Raw genomic sequence first — 18,516 nt, 5'->3', positions numbered from 1 at the left:
GTCTGCAGTTTTTAAATTGCAACTATTTATGTTGGTCATCCTTTGGATTATTATTCCAGGTAAATGAGTAGGTATATTTAAAAATTTGGTTGCTTGGGAATATTTGAATTTGCTCATTTTTCCAATAAGAGCAAATACAATCATGTTAAGATAACCTTAGAGAAGTTTTCATTTCATACTTGAGGTGGACTGTATATATGTATAGGGCAAACAGGAAGGGCCCTTGGAAATATGACTGTCTATATAAATTCCATGTATGTAAAATGAAAGTAGAGAACTGGGTGCATTGTACTCTATTTTATCTATCTCACTCACAAAGAAATATAATAACCTATCTCTAGAGTACTCTCTAGAGTACTTTGAGAAAGGACAAAACCCAAAATACTTTCAGAGAAATACTTAACAGGCAGGGACTAAATTTATTTGCTGGAATGCTAAAGCGGTAGTCGTACCTTATTTCCCAAGGTTATATAAAACAGTAATATACTCTAAATGTTTAGATGATTTCTTATCTACAGAAAATCAATGTTTTTTGCAAACAGCTGCTGATACTCATCAATTGTTCATTCACAATCTGCTTCAAAGCTGTGGATGTGTTTTTAACAAAGAAGAACTTTTGTATCAAACAGTAGGCAGATTAAATGCAATTTATTGAAAGTAAATTTGAGGCATATTTCTGAGTCAACTTGCCAGTTGCATCCTTTTGAAAAGCTACAGGTAGCTGCAGTGAGAGGCATTTAGGACTTCCAATAAGCTTAAATCTAAATGATCAGTAGCACGCCTGGGGCTGTGTTGAAAAACTAGGGCAGATTCACTGCCTTAGAAGCCAATAAAGGCAAGTTTGCTACATGCTACAGCTACTGGCAAGGGAGTGCATCCATTCAGCACCTGCTATATTGCAAGCTCATTGAGCTTCTTCTGGGCAGCTCATCTTAATAGCCCTGAAGGAGAGTTAAATTTGAGTGAAGTCCAAAGAAAATCAAACAAACGTTTGTGCCTGAAGCACTAGATAGAAAGAAATTTTATATATTGCACAAAGTTGTAACTAACATACATTTGTATATGCTTTACATAACTTTATAGGTTAGTCTTCTGTTTTACTGACAAAGTCAGTAAGACTGACACTGCAGTTTTTTTCACAGCTCTAGCAGCAGAAAGAGGCACTTCAGATGCACTTCGATGCAATGTGACCTTTTCTGGGAGTACCTTTAGTAGTCACAGTTCCTAAGTGTCCCAATTAACTCTGGATATTAGTCTTAACACATAAATTTATAATAGTAAATTTATAATAAGAAAGAGTTACTATTACATTTACTGTTGTTGTAATTTCCACTTTAATTTTTTTTCTGCCTTGATTCATCATGTATAAATTCTTGGTACAGCTCCCAGATTGTGAAAGAGCATCAAAGCATGTGCTTTGAAGTTCAAAATATATTAACACAGGTGACCCATTAGATTCTCCCATCATCATGGCCTTCTTAAATTGGGACTGGTTGTCCTAGCTTCATACCAGATTATCAGCAAATATATAATTTCTGCCTTAAGCTTTCTTACGAAGAATTGTCATTTAATTTCAACATTATCAGCTCATGACATGGCATTCCAAAGACAAATGTCATGTTTTAGACACAAGCTGTGATTTTTTTTTTAATATTATTTGGTGTTCTGCCTTTTTCTGTATTCAGTAGCATAGATAAAACTGCAGGAAAATAATCCTTTTTTTTTTCATTCCAATTGATCAAACTAGAAAAGTTACTGAGGCACTTAATCCAGAAAGGTATTTAAGAAAAGAAAATTTCCTTTTTCTATTAATTTATTTTTCATAGAGGCAACTTCTTCTGAAGTGTTATTAGATGTGAAGAAAGAAAAAGAATTGGAAGGAACTGGAAATTTCTGGACAGGAGTTTCCCAGTTACTATGGAGGAAGGGTTTTAAAAGCCTTCTGCAAATTTGGAGTTTCTCTCCAAAGGATCTGTCTGCTATTTCAGATTTAAGAAAACTGAGAGATGCCTTGAACACTGAATATTAAAAGAAGTAAAGTTATTTTATTTCCTCAGCACAGAGTTAAAGCTAAAGATGCTTCACAGAGATACAAAGGGGGAAAGGAATATTCTGAGACTGAGGCAATTTAGTCAATATATTCTGTAAGGGAATTACAAAGTGATTAACAACATGAAGCAGACCCAGGGCATACAGCCAGCGATTTATCTCCTCTAATAAGTGAGACATGAGAAGAGGCTATTGCAATGATATTATTCAAAGTTTCACTGAATGCAGGTATTATTGGAACATTTAGCCTGACCTCTATAGTAACTGGTCCTTTTCTTTTGCCAAGATACCCTATACCAAATCCAAAAATATTCCTGGATAAAGCATGTCTTCCAGAAAAAAAAACAGCAGGTGGGTCCACCTGTCCTATTAATAAAGCATGGCAGTGCTAAATCCCACTCTTTGTTGAAATTGCATGCATTTTCTCATATGAGTTTCTGTCATTTTAGACTTTAAGTGACTGTTTCTTAATCTTGTCTTTTTTTAAGTGCTGTGCAGTGTTTTCTCTCAGTGAAGATACTTAGGCACTACCTGAATTACCTCTACTACTGGTGGAGGCAGAGGGGAAAAAAAAAAGCCGTTGCAAGGTCTCTCACTGTAAGGAATTAGTTTGCCATGTCCATCAGAAGATGCACCTAATCACTCACCACCACATTTGACCTGGTAACGTTTAAATCTTCTTACTAAGATTAGTTAAGCCCATTCTACCATGTATTTTTTCATAATGCCTTTAACTTCCCTAATCAGATATCTATATCTGTATATAAGTGTAAGTTTATATTGATTTATTTTCTATTTCCTTCTTGCTGTTTTCTTATACTGTTAAGTACTGTCTTTACATTGTGCTGCACCAGGACATGCTTTTGGCTGTCATTCTCACCTGGATAACAGAATTGTTACTGCACAATTCTTGCTTTCTAGGAGCCATCTTATTTTAAAAGAATTTCCAAATTTCTTTTGACAACTTTCTCTTTAAATATTGCTTTCTAGCCTGTTTGACTTATGATGGCTTTTATTTTGGGGAAATCAGTCCCTTGGAAATCTATGTACTAACACAATTCTTAGTGACTGGTACTATATTCTTTTTCCTTGTGGAGAAATAGGTGAGCAGCTGCATTATTGCTATTGGTCTGTAGGGTCCAAAACAGTATTCACCTCTGTTATTATTAGTCTTTAGTCAACATAATGATGTCTAAATTAAAATAAAATTGCAGTTAAAAGAAATGTCTTTTGAGCTTGAAAGTTATCTTCTTTATTTAACATTGCTATAATCCTCCTGTTTTGTATCCTACATGCTTTAATCAAACAGTATTGTCCAAAATCCAAGTTTTCTTTATACATGTTGCAAAAGCAATTAAGGACTACCTTATCCTAGTAACATTTTTTTAAAATAAATGTTTTCAAATATTTGTATGATCTTTCTTGATTACCACAGTTTCCTAAATATGTTTTTTAAAGATCTATGTCTTCAGCGATTCATATGTGTTAAGGTTCTGCATTATCACTACTTGATTTAGCTACAGATTTTTCTTGTAGAGAGTGACTCCTTTTTTTTTTTTTTGTCTTGGTTAGGAGCACATTGGTGAATTTTTAGCATTGCACTAAACCGACTTGTTGCCCAGATTTCAGGTAATTCCTTTGCTCTTCTTATGAGTCATAACAATTCTTTTCCTTAGTAAAACAACTGGCATTTGTTATATAAGCACTTTTATATTCCTTGTCAGCTCAGCTGAACTTGTTTGCAATATGCTGAGTAGGCGTTTGCATGACAGTTGTCTCTCAGCACCCTTTTCTCCCTGTTGCTAATGCAAGAGACTCCTTGATGTCCAGCTAGTCTCTGAGATCATTAGTTCATCATCATAATCAGTGGAAATGCAGCCTGTTCTCATTGGCTAGCTTCCTCCCTTATGGGGATGTGGTACACTGTTTTGCAAAAACAGATCTTCCACTTTACACCAGCTATGCAAACAGTAGTGTTTCTGTAGCACTCACAATAACAAACTGTGCTGCAATAAAAACTTTGCTAATATCCTGAAATCTTCTCCTATTGAAGTAGGTCTCTCATGGCAAAGGATGTTATTAGAGGCATCATACAATTTTATAATTTCATGCAATTTAGTGTTGTACATTTACTTTTGCTCCAGCAATTAGCACAGTATCTTGTACTTACTAGTATCTTGTACTACCAAGAGCCTTCACTCTTACCTTAGCTTGTAGTAATGCTTCTAGCTCTTTGTCTTCCATCTGTGAAATACTGTAGAAGTAGATATATCTCTTAACTGAAGAGCTTACAAATTAGAAAGGTATATTTTAGTTCAAACAGTACTTCTCAGGATTGATCTTACTTCAGAGCATACTTAACCTCTAACACTAAGACAAATGGAAATTCACTACTAACTCACAATGTATATTTCAATAGCTAGTGTTCCCTCACATTTAAATGAATGGTTTAAATGAATTGAGATGGATTAAGTATGATAGGCCAACAGCTATGTATGAAAATGTACTCTGTTAGTATTCTACTTCTGAATAGGAAGTACCTTTTCCAAAATGAGTACAGGATGTGCATGCCAGTTGCATATGCAACCTAAAATTTGATATTCTCCCTAATTGCTAGTATACTGAATGACTGTCATACATACAAATGAACACTTAACCCATTTTCATAGCTCATTTGCTTTTATAAGTATTCTTAAAGGGCACTGCCCTGAAAATTCTATCTCTGGGAAGTTGCAGAAGTGACACCCTGTTACCACTCTTAAATGAGGAATAAATGTCATTCCTAGAGTGTTAATTACCAGTGAGGACACTGTCTGAGAAACCTGGGAGGATGCTGTTAATTCTTTACATCAGCCAGGCAAAACTTGAGCACTGTCAAAGGAATCTTCTCCAGCTGTAACAAGGAACTGAAACCTGGGCTCCTCAACTCAGAGTGCTCTTTGCTTGCTTTAGAACAAGAAGGAACCCACTGTAAGTAGACATGAGTTATTCTGATAATATAATTTTTAGAAATTTTCCAAGTGAAAGTTCATGAAGCCATGAAATTTTACTGTCTCATGCAACAAGAAGCAGCCCTCTCTTTCCAATGTATAGCTTTTAATTGGTTTAAGAGACTGTCATCCTATGCCTGCAACAAATAGGCTTGATTGTCTGTGACACTCAATGGTTCATCCAGAGTAATAACTTGACAGCTGAACTCTATTTCCACAAATTCACAAGCAATGTAGTAAACTGGTAGTGTTTTTTCTTTCGGGTATCCCCAATGTGACAAGACAAAATGCATTAGGAAACATCCATTCTCCTTCTAAGAGTAATCTATCCTGACTGGACATGAGGAGCAACTTCAAGCTTCACTCATGACTCAGTTTTGATGGCTTTTTTATGTAATGAAAAAACTGTACATAGCTGTTATAAAATAATCTAGAATTGTTTTTATTTTACATATTTTCCCCTCATATTATTTTAATGTGTATCTGAACACTAAAGTTTATAATACTTAAAAAATAATAATTTCAAAGAACAAAACTTTCAATTTTGGAAATAAGATTAAGGCTTCACTAAAAACTGATGTATATGCCCTTTGTATTTTCAAATATGCTTGTGAATAAGAAAGAATACTCTGCTTTATGAAGCTAATTTTGGAATGATACCTTAGCAAAGGAATGACTTATGCACTTCATCTCAATTAAGATGCTTTACACTGAATGGTACTTTTCATTGGCATATGAAAGTATTTATCTAAAATCAAAGATGCTTATTGTCCCCAGGACACTTGATTATAGTATGAAATCTTTGTGGAGTTGCTTTGTTTGTATGATTTCCCTTCTGAAATGGAAATTTTCCCCTCGCTGTGGTATACTTACGATATAATCTACACACAGCAGCAATGAAACTTGATGACTGGCACTCTACAAACAGCTCGCTATTTCAGTTAATTAAACAGATTTCCTGACACACTTCAGTTGCAGCTTAGTTTAAGAAATCACTATTCTGTAGGGTATGCTGGAACAAAGTGATTCTGTAGAAAGCTGGATGTTCTCGCATTATGTTTCTGATTCTGTCTCTGTGTAAAGCTCATGCTTTTGGCTCCACCATGGAGCTACCAATTGTAACTGCAACTGCACTGTTGACACTCATCATACTACTTGAATCTTAAACTTAAATGTCTTTATATTCCTATCTCTACCCTACGTATTTGTAGTATAACTTCAGACAGTCATAAGACATTTTAAAACGATATGAAAGAGTAGAAAGATTGCTAAGCTATCAAAAGTAAAGTTTGCAAGTTAATGCATTTTTGAGACCTTATTTAAAAATACAAACATGGTTAAAAAAAAAATGTTTTAAATAAACCTCATCATCATTTTCCTACGCTTATGAACTTCTGGTAGTCATAAAAATGTGTTTTCTTACTGAACCGTCTCAGTATGTATATCCAAACTGCAGAATTTTGGTTTGCTTTGGTGAAGCTTTTTGTTGTTTCCATCTTGAAAGCTGTTATATACCATTTATTTCATGTTTCATACTGTGTCAATTCCACATTAGCCTCAGCTTTTAAATTCTACTGCTATCTTCCAAAAGGGGCTAACTCCTTCCTTCCGAAAGAAAAATACCTTTAAAAAAGAAACTTCAATGCAGTTTGAAATACAACTTAATGGTTGCATATACTGACATCACATATTACTTATCTCCTAGTATTCCCTCAAATAAGGACATAGCATAGTTCACATTGTTAGGTTCACTGTATTTTAGACACAGGTAGCTGGAATGGCAGTTATTAGTTTTAGGACATGCTTTGTGTTTATTGGAAAGATTCATCAGTCCTTCTATCTGATACAGATTGATGAGTGTGGACTAATCAAGAAGGATTACTAGCCAAGACAGCCTAGTGTCACCAGATTTTGAAACAGATTCTTCAGCTCCAAAATACTGGCAAGTCATGCATGAGTCACTTTATGAATTTCAATTTTTTAGAATTTTTAGCAATGTGACTGTGCCGTATTAATAAAATAAATGTCTAATTCCACCTTACTTCAGCCACCCTCTTTCCAAAACAGGCTGATAGGTAATTTTCTGAAACTTACTGGCAAGTAAATTTTACTGAACTCCAGTGGAGCTTTGGCCAGGCAAAACACCTGACATTCCTGCCATGAAAAAAATCAGTATCTGAGACCTTGTTAAGCCAGGAACTTTATGGGGTGTTTTCCCACCAAAAGTAGAATTTTCATATGTTTGAATTTATTGTGATGTATACTGAGGAACTTTGACACTTTTCAACTTATCATCAATGTCCTTATACAGTGACACTGACCAAAACTACTCAGGTTGTGTACACAGCTTTCTTGCTTCAAAAATAAACAAACAAACAGACAAAAAAAATCTTAAAACCTATTTTATCTTCTGATTTTGGACCTTTGTTTTGAATCAGCTGGAGAAGAAATAGTAGGCTGGTGTGACTCATTACATAGTGGGTGACCCAATACGTAGAAGCAGCTTTATTTCTTCCCTTAAAGGCACTCTCACCCTACTCCAGCTTGGTTTCAATAGGGTTTCCATTGGGCAGAAACTATATTTCTTTTCTGTGCTATGCCTGCTTCATCTTCTGTTCTTTTTGTTCAGTAGCTGATTTGTCAAAGTGACTAAGCCATCAGCATTTTGAATTGTAAGCATTTTCAAAAGGATCCAGTTTTTAAATGCTTATACTTAAAAGAAGTAAACAGTTGGGAAACTAGGTAAGACAATGCTCCTGGTTCTTGAGTAGAAGGGCAATACAGAATTCTGAGAGTTTCAAATAGAGATAGGAGTAGCATTAGTCAAACAGATCTAACAAATCAGCCAAGCCCCTCAGGCTAGAAGGGACCATTTGATGGATTAAGCAAGGTCTCTGCTGCTGTGCACAGCCACAATGCATTTTCCTAATTGTAAAGTTAGAAAAACCCCTTTTAAAAAATTAAGTTGTTTTCCTCTAAGACTTGGTGAAATTTTAGTCTACTCGCCAACATTTCATGCCCAGTTTTCATGATTTTTTTTTTTCTGGACATTTTTTACATGATCTTATCTTACACTATACTAAACTCAGTTTCCCTTTTATTATTCTAGCCTTTAAGGTGTTCTATCCTTTTCTACATAGCATTCTAAACTTCTTGTTTATTGCTCATGACTCTCAAAATGTCATTTGCATATACCTCTTTTTGTGCCAAAATCTAACATAATATTCAGCAGCATTTTTCCCAAAGACTGATGCTTGACCAGCCTCTACAAGAGCTGAATTTTACACAGTGAAGATGGATTTATTAAAAAAAAAGGAATATATATCTAAACTATAATCTGAAATAGTGCATCCCCTGAGGACAAAAGTATATTTCTCAGTCAATTTGATTGAATACAGTCAGAAGTTCAAGAATTGAGCTGAAGGAAAAACAAAATACCAAATCACTCATGCCAATAATAAAAAGTGCTTCTAAATACAGGTCTATATGCAGATAGCTTCCCTTTCCTTTCATAAAAACATTTAATGTGGGATATGGGTGTAATTTTTTTCCCTGTAAAGAACTTCAAGAGACCAGAGGAAGTTTTCAGATCAAAATTTGAATTAGCTTGTGCTAGAAATAAAGTTTTAACCAACACCAGGCTGACCAATAACTGATGCAGTGCTGTGCTATTAATCACAAAAGCTAGGTAAGCTTGGGTAAAGCACTTTCCTTGCTTGGAAATTTTTTCCTACTGTCTTCTGCACTAACAAAATAAACTTATTACCAAACAGGTAGGTGCAGTTTTTCTGAAGATTAGGTAGTATAGATGTGCTTCTATAGCTATATTTATGCAATTATGTTTGTTAAACCTACCATGAAAAGCTCTCATAGCAGTAAAAGCATATTTTCTACATGCTCCCTGTGAGTACCTCCTCCAAAACATGCCTCTCTGCTATGATTTTTGAATACTTTCCATAACACGTTCAAACAACTGTGCTTATGTAGCTTTTTAAGTTCAGATGCATAAACGTGGTCAACAACTGTGTATTAAAAGTTGTTGGAACCCAGATACACAAGAATCTTTCTTGTAAAAGCATGGGGTATTGATTACAAAACAGATTTGTGTGAAAACAGGTCCTTAGTTGCAGTGGCCTAGGTCAGAATTATATGGTAACAGCTATAGGGAAGTTTGTTACACACAATGGCAGTTCCGTCTTCACTCAAACCCTGACATAAGCAGTGCTCAGAAAACTCTAAACACTGAGAGTTTTTTTCCCCTTTTTTCATCAACAAAATTTGAGCCTCTCTGCAAGATATAAGAGTATGTGTCATTGTTATTCATGGAAACTGTCAGGCTTTTTAACTCTGCTGAGAAACAAGAAGAGTGAATGACAGATGGGGCCCGCTCTCTTGGCAAGGAAGTTCTCTGCTAGCAGAATGCCATAATATGAGACCTGAAAGAAAGAAGAGATGACAATTTAACTTGTTCTTATACATAAACAACATCTGAAAAGAGGCATTTCATTGTGAAGTAGCCTGATTTGTCATATTAACTTCTACGTATATAGGCTGATACTGTCTTCAGTCTTACCCTTAGATGCCAAATGGTCTTAAAAAGCTTGAAACATATATATTAAATGTAATACCAATAATGTAAGCTGCTTTTGTGGCTTCCCAAAGGCTGGAAAGCATTTAACTCAAGCGTGAAACCTGGAGAAGATGAGCTAGAAGATTTTATAAGAAACTTCAAAATTCCTACCTATTGCTGAGGTGTTCAAGCTGCAGTGACTCTTTATCTTACAAAGTGCGTAGTATGGTATATTTTCATACGCTTATTATATGCTCTTCAGGTCAGAAACATGAATCAGAGTAATTAGCTCCAATATTATAATCTATGTTCATTATGTGCCAGTGTTCTCAATGCAAGGTCATTTAAAGCATGGGGAGGACATAAGTGAAAAACTCTTCAACTAAGTATGTGTGTGTGGGAACACAGGTGTGCAGCAGAAGGGGACTGATGGTTGAAAGGAAAAACTGGAAAAGAAAATTATTTTTGGGCTAAGAAAAAGCCCTCATATACATTGAAATGGAGTACTTTCTTTGAACTTTGTTTAAAAAGGTCTTAAGGTTTTTGCTGTTACAAATTTTAAAAGCTTCTTTACTGTGTTCATGTTTTACCTCTTTTTTAGTTTGGTGGGATTTCTTTTTTTCCGTTGTTTAGTTTTTAACCAATCCATTTGCTTCTGCATCAACTCAAAAACAGATTTTTTTTTTCTTTTTGAGTAGAATCTATTATAGCAGAAAGCTTCTTCCTATTTTTTTCTCTCTCCTCTAGTATATATAAAATTGCAGATGCATGTATCTGGAAAGTTTTAGAGATTTGGGGATTTACTACCTGACAGACTTCATTAATCACTTCATAAAGAGCTCTTAATATTAGCTATTCTTTAATTTATCTTTAACTGCAGGATGAATGATTTTTGAAAATCCATTTTGGCTCTATTCTTAGCTATGTTTTGGAATTACCATCTTGGTATCGTATTGACTAAAATTAGCTCCCCAAGATGTGGAGGGTTCTAGGTATACTAGTTATAAAAAGAGTTTCCTCTAAATAATGAGGTGGGGAAATTTCCAAATTATATTTGTTAAGATTGGACAGTACCATGGAACAACATTTCTCTTTCGGAATGGTAGCTTTTTTAAAAAAATAAGTTTTCCAAGCCACACAAACAACTATTGGTTTATTGCCTGTAGCCTGAGTCACCTCTCATTTACTCCTGATTGCTATGGCTAAAATGAAGCTGTTCTTGTTCTCACTTTTACGAAAAACTTCAAGCCAGATACATGTGTTCAAGAGCTCTAACTCTGAAGTGAAAGGACAGGACAGAGTACTTATTGATTCACATTACAGCAGCAGAGGATGTAATTGGCTTTCCCAATGTACATTTCAGTGATGTCTAAGCACTATCAGCTCTCAAGTTAAGGTACTGCAGTTCCGGCACCTGGTGCTGCTTCTCATCATTTAGAGTTAAAATCACATTTAGAAACATACAGTAAACCGGGTGTTTCCAGACAATGAATTTTTAAGTATTTTAACACCAGAAATTGGCAACTCTCTTAAATATTCATAAAAAGGATAAGCATGTGCTCATGGAGACATCACATATTTGTTAAATTTTTCTCTTCTCTCAGTTTCTTGATAGTTATTATCTAGTCTTTTACTCAGAGCATGAGGAGAACACTCCCACTCCCCCCCAAAAAAATTAAAAAGCCCCTTGGATTCTTTAAATATAGGACTAATTAGATACATGTAACATTTTTTTACATCTGATAGCCATTAATACAATATTTTCTCATCTTTGCACTATTATGAAGCTCATTAAAATGAAAGATTTTAGTTAAAAATTTTATATAAGCTTTTGAAGAAACTCTTTGGTTTGTTTCATCTTTATTTCCTTCATAATATTTGGTGATGTCTGTATTTCTTATGTTTGATCCTTTAATGTATTCTAAGTCCTACTACAGTGGAATATCCTATGAGCTTGAATGAAGACTGAGACTGAAAAGACAGCTTGTGATGTCTGAATTGCAATAGGTGAAATCTTCTGGTTCATATAATGGCTATTTGAAAATACAAAAAACAACTTCCACGGGAAATACTAAATATCTGGTTAGTAAGGCTGTAGATCAACCTGACAGTAGCTATTGGTTATAAAGATACTGGTAAGCATTTTTTCTGAGTGGCATTCTAGTCCTTTATGTTCTACATTGGCTTATCTCTGCTCTTCAACATTTGCATGTAAAGTGCCAAAAACGTTAATAAATAAAATAAAAAAGCAGAAAAAAATTACTAACATCCCTTACAAAAATATACTTTCTAATATAAAGTATTTTTCTTGACTCTTGTTTCTTTCACCATTTATTTTCTTACTTGAGTATGGTGGAATCAATATTTCAAATCACATTCCCACAGCTCATCAGAAGTCACTGGATTTGGTGATTATAATTTTAAATAAAATGAAATTTCCTCCTTAATGATGGAGCACTATGCAGTCATTAGAACACAGGTTATGTAATTGCTGGGTTGCACCCAGAAAAAAAGACCATCATCTTGCCTTCTATGGCATCTATTATGCCTTTTTACAGTGCATGACAGAATTCAATGCACTACTGTTGTAGAAATGTGCTGCTTATTATTTGCTTCATGTTTTTATATACATGCATACTAGAAATTTGCACTGGAGCTGTCAGCATTATGATCTTCATTTAAATTCACTTCTACAGTTTCTTCATCTACAAATGAAGAAAGGATTAATATAGCATTCATTGTCCTAGGTATAATTCACAGAAATTGTCAACCATCGGTGGGTTAGAGAAATACTCCATGTATTTTGAACTCTAAGTAGGAAACCAACATTTTAGTGTGCTCACATGCAGAGAAAAAGATGCAGGCCATTACAGTGTTTGAGGTGACATGAGGCCTCTGTGCAAGCCACTAAAGGGACTCTTTTCAGGCCTCAAGGATGTGTAACGTACCCTAGGAAATGGCAGGAAGGCATGACAAGTGTTTGGAGTGTGTGGTGCTCCGCAGACTGGGAGTGCATGAGGATGACAGAGATACCAAGAGCCTGATGCCATGTCATCCATTCATCCTTTTATACTGTTAATGGAAATAAATGATTCCCAATGCTGGACCCAGGCGTAGTCCAGCCCAGGATCAGCCCAAAAAACCCAGATGGCAAATGAGCAACTAAGCAATGTGAAGCTCCTTCTAGCCCATTCTCCTCCCCTGTTTATCAGTGTAGACATCTCTGAAGTTTGTCGACGATGCCTCTAGTGAAAAATCAGAACTGAAGGTGACATCTGCTATCTGATATATTCTGTACATTTTACAAATTTAGTGAGATGAGACTTGCAACCTTGTTAAGGAAGCTTTGCAGAATGTACTGTTTTATTTCCAGTAATATGTTATTTTAGATCCAACCTGGATCAGATTGCATGTTGACAGTGTGAAGGCCCTATGTATTATGAGACAAAGGAGTCTCTTGGATGTGAAAACAGTAATTTTGATGTGAGACTTTACTAGATACTTGGAAAATGTATAGCAAGGTTTCTGAAATGGGACATTGAGAAGACTGAAAAGGAGGGTTGATCTTCAAAAAAAGCAAAGTGTTTTTCCTAGCTATCACAGAGTTGAGTTTGTTCTGTTCTTGTAAAGCTAGTATATTGCTTCTGTTTGTTGAAAATGATGATCTAAAAGAAGATAACTTTTTTCATCCAACTTTCTGCAAATGCCATGTTCCTGTACCATATTTAGGTCCAAATTACTGTGGATTTTTATGAAAGGAAGAATGAGCAACTATTTTTCCTGACATCAGTGTTTTATGATTACTGAGCTATTTAGAAATATTTGACATTTTACTGATTTTCTCTCTCAAAATAAACTTTCCTGATTACCCTTATATTTCAGTGATTTCTTTTGTGCAGTAGTGAATCTGCAGCTTGTGAGGTAACTGGCAAAAAGTCTGATCCATCAGCATTTTTGTCTGCTTTCTTTAGTTTGTAGTGGCACAGCAACAATGAAGAAGCAATCATCCATCATCCAGCTAGTCAAATAGAATAAAGATCTGAAAGTGGAAATAATTCATGGTGTTAGCATTACTTATTTAAGTTCTATGTGACTTTTAATTGAGTTTTTCTTCAGAATTTAAACCAAACTTTATAATTCTGGAATAGGAATGACGCAATTTTCTAAATGACAAAGATCTGGGGTGAGGAGGTGGGGATGGGGGACAGGCCAAACAACTTCCCTAATTCACATTATTGAGTTCTTTTCATTGCTATTAAACTTTTTATTGAACGTAATAGACCTTTAAGTGTACTATGACTAGAAAATTTCCACTAGCTAAAAAGAAGAGGTCTTCAGATTTACAAATGCTTCAATTTTAATAAATGTTTGTAGTATATTTCTCAAGTCAATTTTCTAGCTCTATGCAATATTGCCAAACCTAGTAACTTAAAAAACACAACTCAGGATCCAAAAATCTTAATAAAGGGAACTTCTCTGGGAAATTAATTTCTTTATTTCCTATATGTGTAGGAGGGTTCCCAGCTTTCCCTTTCAGTTGAAATTCTCAGATAACTTTGAGAACAAGAGTTTGATTCCAAGAAAAACCCAGCAAATGAGATTTACAAAAAATATTTCCACAGTTAGCAGCAGTAAAAATATGAGATAACAATTTTGAAACTTGATGACAAAACTGGAGACAGAGAAGGCCCAAGTGACTTAGAAAGTCAATAAAAAACCTTTTACACGTATTGTTATTTATACCCAGAGTTTGCATAAAAATAAGCATTTCAGTTTTTGAGGTGAATACGTTGAAACTTTTCTCTGCAGAAAACATTGAAAATAAATGTTTTCTGTGGGAGTTTGGAGGATCTTCGATTTTGAGCTTTTGTAAAAGAGTATTTTTGTATCACATTGAATTTCCATTTCTATTTCTAGTGTGCTACCAGCGTCATGCCTTTCCCTTGAGGTTTTGGTGGTCTTAAGACAAGTGATACAGAGAGGGGATGTGAGGTGCTCTGATGGACCCTTGGAGGTCTGAGGATGAAAACCAGCCGTGATACAGCATGTCAGTCCCCTATATACTAGAATCACCAATTTTTTGCAGCTGTTTCAGATCAGGGTTGTACTAGTAAAAGAACAGATCCCTTTCCCCTTCTTGCTGCCTTTGAGAGTGGTTTGCAACACTACATGTCTCTCCCACTAAGCACACTGAAAAAAAACCATGGGAACAGATCTGGTCATTTTACATCCTGATTTACCTGGAGGTAAATACTGTAATCAAAGCAAACTCCCATTTCATTACCTTTATTTACTCTTTTATATGGCAATATTACAGATGGTTAATCATCATTTTACTAGATTCATTCTCTGCTTAGAGCACATCAACTTCTGCTGTTTGTAACAGTGAACACAAAGGCAGGTACTTTGTCTTTCATGTGAGTGCAGAGTTGGCTGCTGCAATAGATACATTGAATAGTGGCTTTCCTGCATGAAGAGTATTGATTAGCCATGACCTGGAGTCCCTTTTGAAAAATTCTGTACACAAAGCTGTGATCTCAAAAAATTTACCTTGCAGGCTGCCTGAGTTCAGCTTCCAGGTTTGAAATACATGACTGAACAGCTTCTCATAGTCATCTTGCTTGGTAGTTCTCATCTCTGCTACTGTGTTTAACACTCTTATTTTCTGTCCTAGTAGAAATCTTTCCTAGTAGAAATCTTGGTGGAACTTTTGGCTTAGGAAGACATATAAGAATGGAAATGAAAATATGTCCCCAATACTAAATTCTGGTGCTAAGGTGTATACGGTTTCAGGATGCACCTCTTTCATTCTTTATAATTTATGGCTTGAGATTTCAAACATCAAATACTTGAAGGCTTGAATATACTCCCACTGAAGAAACTGTATATTCTGCTTCTCCACTGCAAGTTCTTCTAGGGTGAGCATAAGTTATTGCCACGCGTTATTGTGTATTTGCAGCTTTTAACTCACACAACAGCGATACTTTCTTTTACCTTCATTTAAAACTAGCTTAGCGTGCCAAAATTCAGCAGTTTTTAAGAGGGCTAGGTGGCTTATGTGAAAGAAATTATTTGCTGAAAACTATGCCTTTAATTCTTTACGAAGCAGACCTGGATTTGTCAGTTGTGGACTACGACCCTACAACAAGTTCTCAGGATTCAGGAAATTAAAATGAATTTCATCTCCTGGGAATCAATGTCTGTATTCACTTTGACCTCCAGAGATAGACTTACCTGGTATGCTGTGGAATTCTAGACGAACCATCTCCTAAATCTTTCCTGCCAGTAGTCCTACTTTGCTATACAATTATTACATGATCTCATAGCAATCATTTCTATACTTAGGATGGTTTTAGCTATTATGCTTTTTGCACTGAGTGGAAGAACATCAGGGCTGAATGTCTTCAGACAAAAAGGCAGCTAAATCAAAATCTTCTATATGCTTGGTAAATTTCCTAACGCTGGATGATGAGCTAAAAAAGTAAGTTGAATTTCTGACAAGATCAATGCCTTTTGGTCTTCTGAATAATTCTAATCTTTGGGTGGATTCAGCTCTTGAATACAACCCCAATTTTTTAAAATTTGGTTGAACTGAATGCCTCCTTGGTTAGCTGCAAAAATCAAAAGGTGGAAATGCTCGAGAAGTGTTTTTTTGGTGATCTTCTATGCCATCCTTATAACCTGGTGTAAGATGATAGATAAAGGCACAAAAAAAAGGAAAAAAACTCCCTCCTGATGGCTTCCTGGAAACCTCCAGCACCTAGGGAGACTTTCACAGAAACTGATAAAAGGATTAAAAGGAATAAGTGATATGGAGATAAACATGGGCTTTTTTCTCAAACATCCTGGAATTTGGAAAGTGGACCCTTGGGCCTATTTCATCTGTCTATCACTCCAAAATTAGTTTATTGACTATAGCCACTCAAACTGCCTAAAGAAAAAAGGTATAAAAAGAGATTGGACCCAAGCAAAAATCCAGGACAAATTCCATCAACTCTGTGGAGGTAACTGATGGGTTGCCTTTTCTTCCTCCACCTTCTTGGGACGCCTTGGGGTGAACAATTGCTTTATACAAATATACTAATTTTACTTTTGCTCTATAGTACTTTAAAATTTTTACTTATCACTTCATTGTAAGTTGCTTTTGCTTCAGCGTGTGTGCCTATGCTTTGTATTATTATTATTACTACAGCGTTTGTGTGGTTTTTTGGAGTTAGACCCTATTCCAGACACATCGAACCCCATAAATTGTCACAGATTCGCATTATTAAACATGTTATTTCATGAACTGTTAGAATGAGTCCATTTTTAGGTGCTGACAGTTTCATCAACGGCAAAATAACTAATAGGAGAAACCCTCTGAGGGGTTTTTCTACCGCTATTAAGTGCAGTCCCTATATATAAAAGGTATCAAACGTCCTGTCTGTCTCAGTGAATCTGTTAAGTGAAACATCTCAATAGGTGAGAGGCTAACAGACTGTTTTGGATATTAAAAGGCTTTGATCTCTTGGAGAGGGGACACTGATAGACAAAAAATAAATTAATACAGGTTGGACAGAGAATTCTTCTTTTCTGCCCCTTTTAGCGCGACACCTGGCAGGGGTGAAAAGGAAACAATGAAGTACATCCTTTGTCAGCAAGACAATAGAACAAAGTCATGCACATGACACTCCACTAAGCAAGATTACTTTACTTAGGTATTGCAATTTTCAGGGTGAGTGCAAAATTGTCTGGAAACTACAGAGAAAGTAAAGTATCAATGGCGCAATGTCAAATGTGGGAACATACATTTGGCAGAACTCTGCAAGGATCTGTCCTGCATCTGAACACACTAAAATTCTTGCTAACAGTCTCGATTGCAGAATTGAACAAATTTATTACATCTGTATATCACAGAGGAAAATAGGCTTAAATTCAAAGTGATTTTGATAAACTGGATAAATATTCCAGAAAAAAATTATATTCAATAAAGACAGTACAAACAGGAGAAATAGAAATAGAGACATAGCCATAGAAATAGAGACAATGAATTAGGTGTTCTTGAGGGAAACAAAACAAACTAGAGCTTAAATTTTATCACAAAATGGTCATTAGTTAACAAGCTACTGCTGTTACAACAAAGCTTCAATTCCACATGGAAGCATGGAAAACCAGAACACACTGTGACACATCCACAATTATCCTTCTTTTCTTATAAACACTTAAAAAGGTCCCAAGTAGCTTATTAGCTCCAGCTTTGGACATCGCACTTCAAATACAATACAAATCAGCTGAAGACAGTCCTGATGAAAGCCAGAAGTGACATCAGATCTTGAGACATCCTGGAGTGCCAATGGAACAGTGTTTGGAAGTGGACTTTTACTATGTGAAGACTGAGAGAAATACTCTGCTTGCTGTCCCTTTGGTGGCTATTGTAATACTCTGAAATTACAGTAAGGAAGGTTCAGGTTAAACATTAAGGAACAGTTTGCAACGGCAAGTCAGAACAGATTGCCTGAGGAGGCTGGAGTGGTGCTATCGCTGGAGGACTTCAGAATTGGTTAGACAACCACTTGTCAAAAATGACACAGATGTAGCTGATTGTGCCTTGGGGCAGAGCCATGGAAGAGCTGACCTTGCAAGGTCCCTTCCAGTCCTACTTTTATGCAAAGAGCATTGTGTTATTTCCTCCTATCCCACCTTCATCGTTCAGTTTTGCTGTTCCTCCCACAAGCTTTCTTTTATCTCCAGCTACTCTCCTAAAAATAACCTTTAACTGCCTCTTGTTTTATGCATATGTAGGAAATCCTTTCTGCACAAGACAGTTCCGTGGATGGACAAGACTGATCTCACCCATGGAAAAGGAGAGGACTACTTATCATTTGTAGAGATGCACTGTGGTTACAAAAAGAGGATTCTTGCTGCAGG

General features: G+C 35.7%; 1 long non-coding RNA gene across 3 annotated transcripts in view; it reads left to right on the top strand.

Moving 5' to 3' along the window:
* Positions 1 to 3,273, top strand: part of LOC116785537 — a 94,435-nt gene extending 91,162 nt beyond the window's left edge. For all 3 annotated transcript variants that reach the window (XR_004356581.1, XR_004356579.1, XR_004356580.1), the window contains 2 exons: positions 2,336 to 2,400; positions 2,538 to 3,273. This is a non-coding gene — a long non-coding RNA (uncharacterized LOC116785537). The remainder of the gene's footprint in view (positions 1 to 2,335; positions 2,401 to 2,537) is intronic.
* Positions 3,274 to 18,516: the final 15,243 nt, after the last annotated feature.

Source organism: Chiroxiphia lanceolata, chromosome 4, assembly GCF_009829145.1.
Source record: "Chiroxiphia lanceolata isolate bChiLan1 chromosome 4, bChiLan1.pri, whole genome shotgun sequence".
Taxonomy (NCBI): Eukaryota; Metazoa; Chordata; class Aves; order Passeriformes; family Pipridae; genus Chiroxiphia; species Chiroxiphia lanceolata.
The sequence above is the reverse complement of the archived record's forward strand: the minus strand, read 5'-3'. Positions and strand labels throughout refer to the sequence as shown.